Source organism: Dromiciops gliroides, chromosome 3 (assembly GCF_019393635.1).
Source record: "Dromiciops gliroides isolate mDroGli1 chromosome 3, mDroGli1.pri, whole genome shotgun sequence".
Taxonomy (NCBI): domain Eukaryota; kingdom Metazoa; phylum Chordata; class Mammalia; order Microbiotheria; family Microbiotheriidae; genus Dromiciops; species Dromiciops gliroides.
The window spans coordinates 419,636,310-419,645,024 of record NC_057863.1 but is presented as its reverse complement, the minus strand read 5'-3'; positions in this window follow the sequence as shown (position 1 = coordinate 419,645,024).

The window sequence follows — 8,715 nt, the reverse complement described above, 5'->3', positions numbered from 1 at the left end:
ATGGATTCAGTAATACCAAACAAACTGCCCAAATGTGCCATAAATTTTATACTGATTTTGTTGATAATCTCAAAATCTTTTACTCAATTATACACTTATGACTTATTCATGTATTGTAAATATGTAAAATAGACCCAAATATGTTGAATACATTGGAGTATGTGGTGATCATATGAAAAGCCATTCTCTATTTAAAATATACAAATTTATCAGATAAATTCATATAAAACACAACCTTTTTAGGGAAACTGTTTAAAGACACTATGGTTCTGCCTAACCTTAAATCTATTATCACTTCTTAATAGAACTAAGTATGGTTTCTAAATATGAAGGGAATCAAACCAAAACATCTTATAACTCCCTTGATATACATAGATGACATAAAGATATTATATATGGCTCCACCAAAAACATTAAAAACTTCATCTTAAGAAATATTTCTCTGTTGATACCAAAGCTTTATTTGGATTATGTATTAAATTATTAATGTACACCAAGAAATGATAGAAACTGAAGGCTTCAAGCTTGAATTTAGAGACTGCATTGAATCAGTGAATGAAGATGACACCTGGAGATATTCATAACTCATAAAGGAAGGCACACTGAACATAATGATACCATATAAAGAGAAAGCTGTGGCTGATAGAAGAGATTTAATTGTCATCCTAAAACCAAAGTTAAATGGAAGAACACATTTAAAGTAAATAACAGCTACATAATACCAGTGAGTATATCCTTCTGGAACTATAAAATGGACCATAAGATATTTGAAAAGTATCCTAAAAACCCATACAACAAAAAATTTAATAATTAAATTTTGAAACCCTATACAACATTACTGAAGCACAGGGTCAGTCAACCTAAGATAACTACAGAAAGATGAACATTTCCTTATTAGAGAAGAGGAAGAAAATTGATAGGCATTGTTTGGGTGAAAAGTAAATATTAATCAGGTCAAAAACTTCTTTAAAAAGCTTGCACAAGGTTACTCAAGTTCAAGGTTGTTAATGGGCTTATCCAAAATCACCCAAGTAAAGTGAATGTGTCAAAGCTAGGATTCGAACCTATGTCTCCTATTTATAGATGGAATTTTCTTTACATTACATTTATTTTTGACCATTGAAAGGAAAAGTTCTTACTTCCAATGAGATGCACAAACATAATTTACTTTTAATGAGGAAGGGGTGAAAGAAATACATATTTGTTTAATTTAAACTACATAAGCTGGCTTTATTTTCCCCTTCCACATAAATTCAAGGAAGGCATCCTGTTGAAACATAACAGACTGTTTTCTTCAATACAGAGTGGAGGATCAGATAAAAGTAGAACAAAGTACAGATAGTCAACTGAAAGAAGGAAACAAATATTGATTAAGTACCTACTATATGCCAGGCACTGTGCTAAGCACTTTATAAATATTATTTCATTCAATCCTCTCAATAACCCTCTCATGTAAATACTGTTATTATCATTCCCTTTTTTCAGTTGAGGAAACTAAAATAGACAGAGGTTAAATGAATTGCCCAGGGTTACATAGCTAATAAGTATCTGAGCCTGAAGACTAGGCTTTTCTTAGGGGTGATGGGATGGGTGGACACTTTGACCCAGTCTCCTGTACTCCCACATTGAGAACTCAAGTCTTCTTTATTAAAATCCCCATGTTCAGGGGCAGCTAGGTGGCGCAGTGGATAGAGCACTAGCCCTGGAGTCAGGAGTACCTGAGTTCAAATCCAGCCTCAGACACTTAACACTTACTAGCTGTGTGACCCTGGGCAAGTCACTTAACCCCAATTGCCACACAAAAAAAAAAAAAAAAAAAAAAAACTAAAAAAAAAAAAATCCCCATGTTCTATCTACTCTGCCACCTAACTGCCTAGGATATAAGCTCTACCCAACTCCAAGCAAGAAAAATTATAAGAAATCGGAATCAGGAAGTGACTACTCTAACTAAAGCTAACAAGAGTCATGGATAGGACTGGACTCAAGTTGTTTATCAGAAAACTTCCCAGAAGAAACACAAACTTGATTTGGAGATAGTTTTCTTGATAAGATTAAGGTGCCTCCCCTACATGTCACCAGTAAATAGCCACCCTAACATTTAAAATAAATTACAGATATAGATTTTAATGTATTATGAGAGTATGTTGAAATGAAGACTTTGGATGTCATAATAACCAAGGGCAAAGTGTTAGGGGTGTAAGTCATTAAGTCTTAATAAAAGAGAGTCTTTAAAACAGCTTACATTTGATTAAGTTTGGCATGTATTTATGAAGCACCTACCATTTATATGGTACTCTGCTGGCCGTTGGGGATTCAAAAACCAAAATTTCCTGGCCCTCTAGAGACTTGGAAGGAGGTGGGGGTGGTGAGGGAGATAAGGAATACATGTACAAACAAGCCAAGTAAATACATGGGAATTTGAGGAGAGAAAGCACTAACAGCTGTGGGAATTGGTAAAGGCTTCAGAGAGGAGGGAACATTTGAACTGAGCATTAAAGGAAGATAAGGATTCAAAGAATCAGATATAAGGAGGCTACAGGCATGGGGGATGACTTAAAGGAATTCTTGGAGTTTGGAGATGGCATGGAGAGTTTGATAAATGGCTAGGAGTATAGGTGGCCAATATACAGAGTACATGAAGGGGAGTAGTCTGAAACCAAGCTGGAAAAGTAGGTTTTGGATAGATAATTGGGGGCCTTAAGATCTAGACTGAACAGGGTTTTTGTTTTTTGTTTTTTGTTTTTATCCTGAAGGTAATAGGGAGCTACTGAAGGATTTTGAGGTAAGGGGAAAAACATGATCATAGTTGTGCCTTAAATAGATTTATTTTAGCAATTGTGTGGAGGATGGTGGCTTGGAGAGGGATGATCCTAGGTACAGAGAGACCCAGAAGGCTATTAAAATATTATGGGCAAGGGCCTGATGAAGAGTGATGATGTTTGTGTGGGTGAAAGGAGGAAGATAGATGCAAACGGATCTTGTGGAGATAAAATTAAGAAGACTCAGCAACTGATTAAATATAGGGAGAGAGGGTAAGAGAGAAGCTAATCAAAGAAGATCATGGGTCAATAAACCTGAATGATTGGCAGGATAATGGTGTTCTCAACAAAAATAGGGAAGTTTGAGGGAGGGAAAAGCTTAAGGTGGGGTAAGGTAATGGGTTCCATTCTGGACATGTTGATTTTGAAATGCTAATGGACCGTCCAGGTGGAGATGTTCAACAGGCCCCTGGTGATATGGGACAAGAGATCAAAATAGAGATTAAGGCTAAATAGATGTAAAGATGAAAACCCTGCCCATGGGAATAGATGGAATCACCAAGAGATCCTATAAGGAGAGAAGTGAAGAGGACTATTTATAAAGCACTTTAGAGATGTTATCTCATTTGATCCTTACTTTGAGTGTAAGTATTATTATCTCTATTTTATGGAAGAGAAAACTAAGACTCAAGAGAAATTAAAGCTCTACACCCAGAATATACTATACCTTGGGTGGGTATGGATATGGCTACTGAGTGGCAGGGTCAGAACACAAATGACATGCCTCTGATTCCTTATGCAGGGCTTCTATCATGGTATTGCCCGGTAAGATGTTGTTGGTGTTTATCTAGCAGACAAAAGTATTTTAAGTTACCTAGGAAAGTTGTTATAGTTGAGTAAGAAAAGCTTGTTATGTTCAATGTATGCTAGACATGCTAGGTATTTCTTAGATGTTTCTAGGTTATCAGATTGCCTGGACAAAAGAAGGCAGTATGGTATATTGGGGAGCAGGGGGGAATTGAATTTAGCATCAGAAGACCTGAGAATACTTTACTGCCTGTATCATCTGTGGGACTCAGTTTTCAATGTGTAAAATGATGGGATTTGCTAGATGACCTCTTTTTTCCCTCTCCTTTTCCAGCTCTAAATCTATGATCCTATAAAGAACACCTTGAGACTATACTTTTGTTTCAATTCCATGTCTTCCAATCATTTCCCCAGTTCTTAATGTGTTTTTCCAGGTGCCTTAACACTGGAAAGTGAGTGCTCTGGATAAGGGGCTCGAGCTCTGTGGTCGCTAGGAAGGTTCCACTGTACATTTTAAAAATATTTCTTTTAAAACATATTTTATTCTACAAGCATTTATTATCTCTCCTCACTACCTCTATTAAACAATTTTTTAAAAATAAAATAAAACCTCCATTACATTTATGTGTGTAGTCCAGCAAAATAAATTCTGTATTGCCCATGTTTATGTCTGCTTTTCAGCCCATCACCTCTACAGCAGAAGGTAAGTGGTATATTTCATCTTTACTGCCATCATAAATTAATGCATTGGGTTTCTGTAAGAAGGTAAAGCCTCTTTTGAATTTGGACAATGTGGTCCAGTTATTTCAGGGTTTCATCTGTATAGAGAACTAATCAGAGTTTCCATACCTCAGAGATGATAATAACAATACCTAACATTTATATAACACTTACTATGTGCCGGGCATTATACTAAGTGTTGTTGTTGTCATTCAGTAGTTTTTCAGTTGTGTTGTTATCCTATTTGGGTTTTCTTGGCAAAGATACTGGAGTGGTTTGCCATTTCCTTCTCCAGCTCATTTTATACATGAAGAAACAGAGGCAAACAGGGTTGATTGACTTGCCCAAGGTCACACAGCTAGTAACTTTCTGAGGCCAGATTTGAACTCAGAAAGATGAGTCTTCCTGACTCCAAGGTCTGGCACTCTATTCTCTGTGTCACCTAGCTGTCCATATGCTAAGTGCTTTACAATAAATCTCCTTTGAGCCTCACAATAATCCTGGAAGGTAAGTGCTATCATTATCCCCATTTATGGATAAGGAAACTGAGGCACACAATTTCTCAGGGTCACACAGCTAGTAAATTTTAGAAGCCAGATTTGAACCCAGGTTTTCTTGACTCCAGGCCTCGCTCTCTATCCACTGTACCACCTACCTGCCTGATAGGCTAGACTTTAAATAAGCGTTAAATCCCCTGCTTATAATGTCCCATGAGGCCTAGGTTTGAAACACAAGACAATAAATAGTTCAGTGATAAACATCTAGGAAAAGCAAAATGTAAATAGGGAATCCAAGATGCAATCTCCTGAATCTTCTTAAACAACTATATATGCGATTGTGCATGGTTTATGTTGCAAGATAGCCTTACCAGTTCTCCAGAAACCTGCCAGTCTTGTAAAATATTACTACTGTGACTGGTTTGGTTGGCCATAGCGTGTGTGCTTTATTCCATTACCATTTGCATGAATGCATTAATCTATTATGAGTAAACATAGTAAGGTTGGAAGTAACCGTAGAGACCATCTGATGGTGCAACACCTTGATTTTATGGACCTGAAAACTGCAGACCAGAAAAGGGACATTATCTGTCTAAGGTCACAAGAGTAAGAAGAAGCAAAGCTGAAATCTGAGCCCCAGTTCTCTGGTGTCAATGCAGCATTCTTTCCATTTATATTAAGAAGTAAATGCTAAGGATAAAAAATCTTTTTGACAGGTAAGTTTTTCTTTTTTAATATTTTAATTTTTGGCCACAAAGAATTTGATCTTTAGGCTAACAATAATAAAACCCTATAAATAAATAATTATATGAAAAATAAATTTCATGATAAAACAAGCCCTTGGAGCTTCTGAAAATACCAACTAATAGATTGGCAAATTTGAACCACAATCCTCTCTTTTTTAATTTTCTAAATATGAAAATAAATATTTTTAATGGTATTACCATATGGTAGTTTCCTAAGACTATCTTTTGTCTTGGATCAACAAATCTTTTTTTATTTTATTTTATTTTATTTTTTACCATTTTAGGTCCTCTATGCAGAATATGGTTATTTTATTTTAAAGAGATTCACCAATGAAAATGTGGAAAATCTTAGCCTTTAATGCTATATTTTATATGATAAACAACATTGAAGAAATAGACACACGTTACTTAAAACAGAAAGTTAAGAATATAAATGAAAATTGAAAATATAAAACAGGACACTTTGGGGTCAAGACTACCCAACTCTTTTACAAGAAGAAACTACTCTTTTTCTCTTTCCTTAAGAACATTAGAGAAATTAGGGAAAAGGATGAAAGATAATAGATGTGGTGTTGACAGTGGAGTACACATAAAAAAGTCATGGATAATGGAAAGGCAGAGAAGAAGTCTGAAAATAAGTACCTGAACAATGCAGGAAAGGGGGGCATGATGGATGGTGATAATGATAATGATAGGAACCTATGTTCCCAGGAACAAAGAGAATTTAGTTTTCTGAGTGAAATAAAAGGAGTTGGTATCTTGCCCTCTGACCCACCCTCATGAAAAGAGTGCTCAGTTTTGTATCAGAAGATTGGGATTCAACTCAAATCTATAATTTATTCCCTCTGGAACCTGGGCAATTTACTTAAAACTCTACATGCCTCAGTTTTATCATCTATATAATGAGGAAGTTAACCTAAAAAATTATCTCTAACGTACTTTCTTGCTGTAGATCTATGCTCCTGTGTGTGGCCTTGTAATCTGTGAGTTTAAGTAATAAAGCACCTAATTCCAATGGGAAAATATCCATCACTGAAGAAAAAAATGTTTTGGGTTATTTGCTGTTGTTGTTGTTGTTGTTGTAATCTTTTCAGTCATGTCCAACTCTTCATGACCCCATTTTTGGATTTTTTTGGCAAAGATGGTAGAGTAATTTGCCATTTCCTTCTCCAGTTTTTACAGATGAGGAAACAGCACAAACAGGGTTAAGTGACTTGGCCAGAGTCACACAACTAGTAAGAGTCTCTCCAAGATGAATCTTCCTGACTCCAGACCTGGCACTCTATCCATTATGCCATCTAGCTGACCCTTTGGACTATTATTATTAGTGTTATCATCAACCATTAAGAATATTTCTATAGGGGCAGCTAGATGGCGCAGTGGATAGAGCACCGGCCCTGGAGTCAGGAGTACCTGAGTTCAAATCTGGCCTCAGACACTTAACACTTACTAGCTGTGTGACCCTGGGCAAGTCACTTAACCCCAATTGCCTCACTAAAAAAAAAAAAAAAGAATATTTCTATAGTGGTTTACCTATGTTGCTTTTTTATAGCAAATTTTCCTTGTGATACCAACTCTTCTGCTTAATTCCTTTGCAAACATTATCACCCTCTCTATTTACTGACCCTTCAGAAACTAGAAAGATATTTTATTTCAATTTAGTGTAAAGCACTTCATTACTTTCTCATTGTCAAGGAAAGCATGAACCAATAGCAATCAAGCTTAGAAACAAGAACTCTGCTTAGACTGTATTGCTGTTCATTCCCTACATGTCATGAAGACCAAAGAGGAATTAAGCAGTAGGACAAGATGGGGGTGGGGTGGGGAATCAACCATTTTGTGGCTCCTCCTGAGTCAAAACTTCATATGATACCTTCATTATTTTACCTGGTATGTTTTAAAATTCTCAGTGTATGACACACTCAAATTAAAATGTAAATGAAAACAGTAACAAAAATAAGCCAAAGATATAGTATAATTTTTTAACCCCACCTTTGTCATGTAGTTTAAAATCAATAGGTAATAATCACTATTCAAATAGAGAAAGACTTGATGCCAACTAACCAGATTCTTTGTAGCTTCCTGAGATCTCCATAGTTTCTTAAGTCAGCAGGAGAGGAAGGAGATAGAGTAGAATGAAAATTAGCTATGAAATCAAAGGACCTGGGTTAAGATCTTGCCTCTGACATTTGGTATTTATCTGATCTTGAAGAAGTCCCCAACTTTTCAAATGTCTCAGTTTCCTCTTCTAGAAAAATGAATGGGCTAGATAAGATGGCCTCTGAAGTCCCTTCCAGACCTAGCTTTCTGATCCCATCTCATCTCATCACACCCTCTCACCTACTATGTGCAAAGCTCTGGACTAAAATATTGAAGATTCAAAAACAAAAAGGCAATCAAGCCTGTCAGAGCTTTATAAAATGTTGTGATATGAGGACTAGAAAGCAATAAGGGTAGTGAAGAAAGTGTTGCCTGTTTTCCTTCCAAAGGAAAGCATAGTTATTATATACTCCAAAATACATCAAATTTTAAATACATCAAAGTCAGAATGAGGCAGCATTCTGTTAACTCTCAAATATATTTACACTCAGAAGCCAGACTTCAGAGTACCTTGTGTAACAGGAATGTTCCAGAGACTAGCTGTACAGTAAGGAATCACCCCAATATTCTACTGAAGGCAAGAGGAATAAAAAGGAAAGGAGTGTTTCACACTTTTTTCAACCATTTATTCAATAGTTTTTTGATCATGAATTATGTAAGAAGTAGTGCACCAGGTGCCCCTTACTATCTCAAGTAACCTATAAGCTGTTCTTTTGGTCAATAAAAGAATACGTGAAAACTTTAAGACTATCACTTCAGCAATCGATGTCAAGGAATAATATTCCTATTTACAACTGCTACACATACCTGGGAATATTAATGACCTTAATTAAACCAGAAAAACAAATCATCTTCCTTTGCCATGAGGAAGGTGTTTAAATTCCCTAATAACACAAAGTGTGATTGTAAAAATGTGCTGATATAAATGGTCTTTGCAGATTCCCTAGTCAGAGCCAAGGGCTAACCATGGGAGCTTTAGCCATTTTCTAGGCACCAATTGAGTGTCTGAGAGAAAGCTGCTTACTACTGCCCAGGAGGCATCAACATTAGCTATCTGTGTAGGAAACCAGAGGCTAGATTCAGATT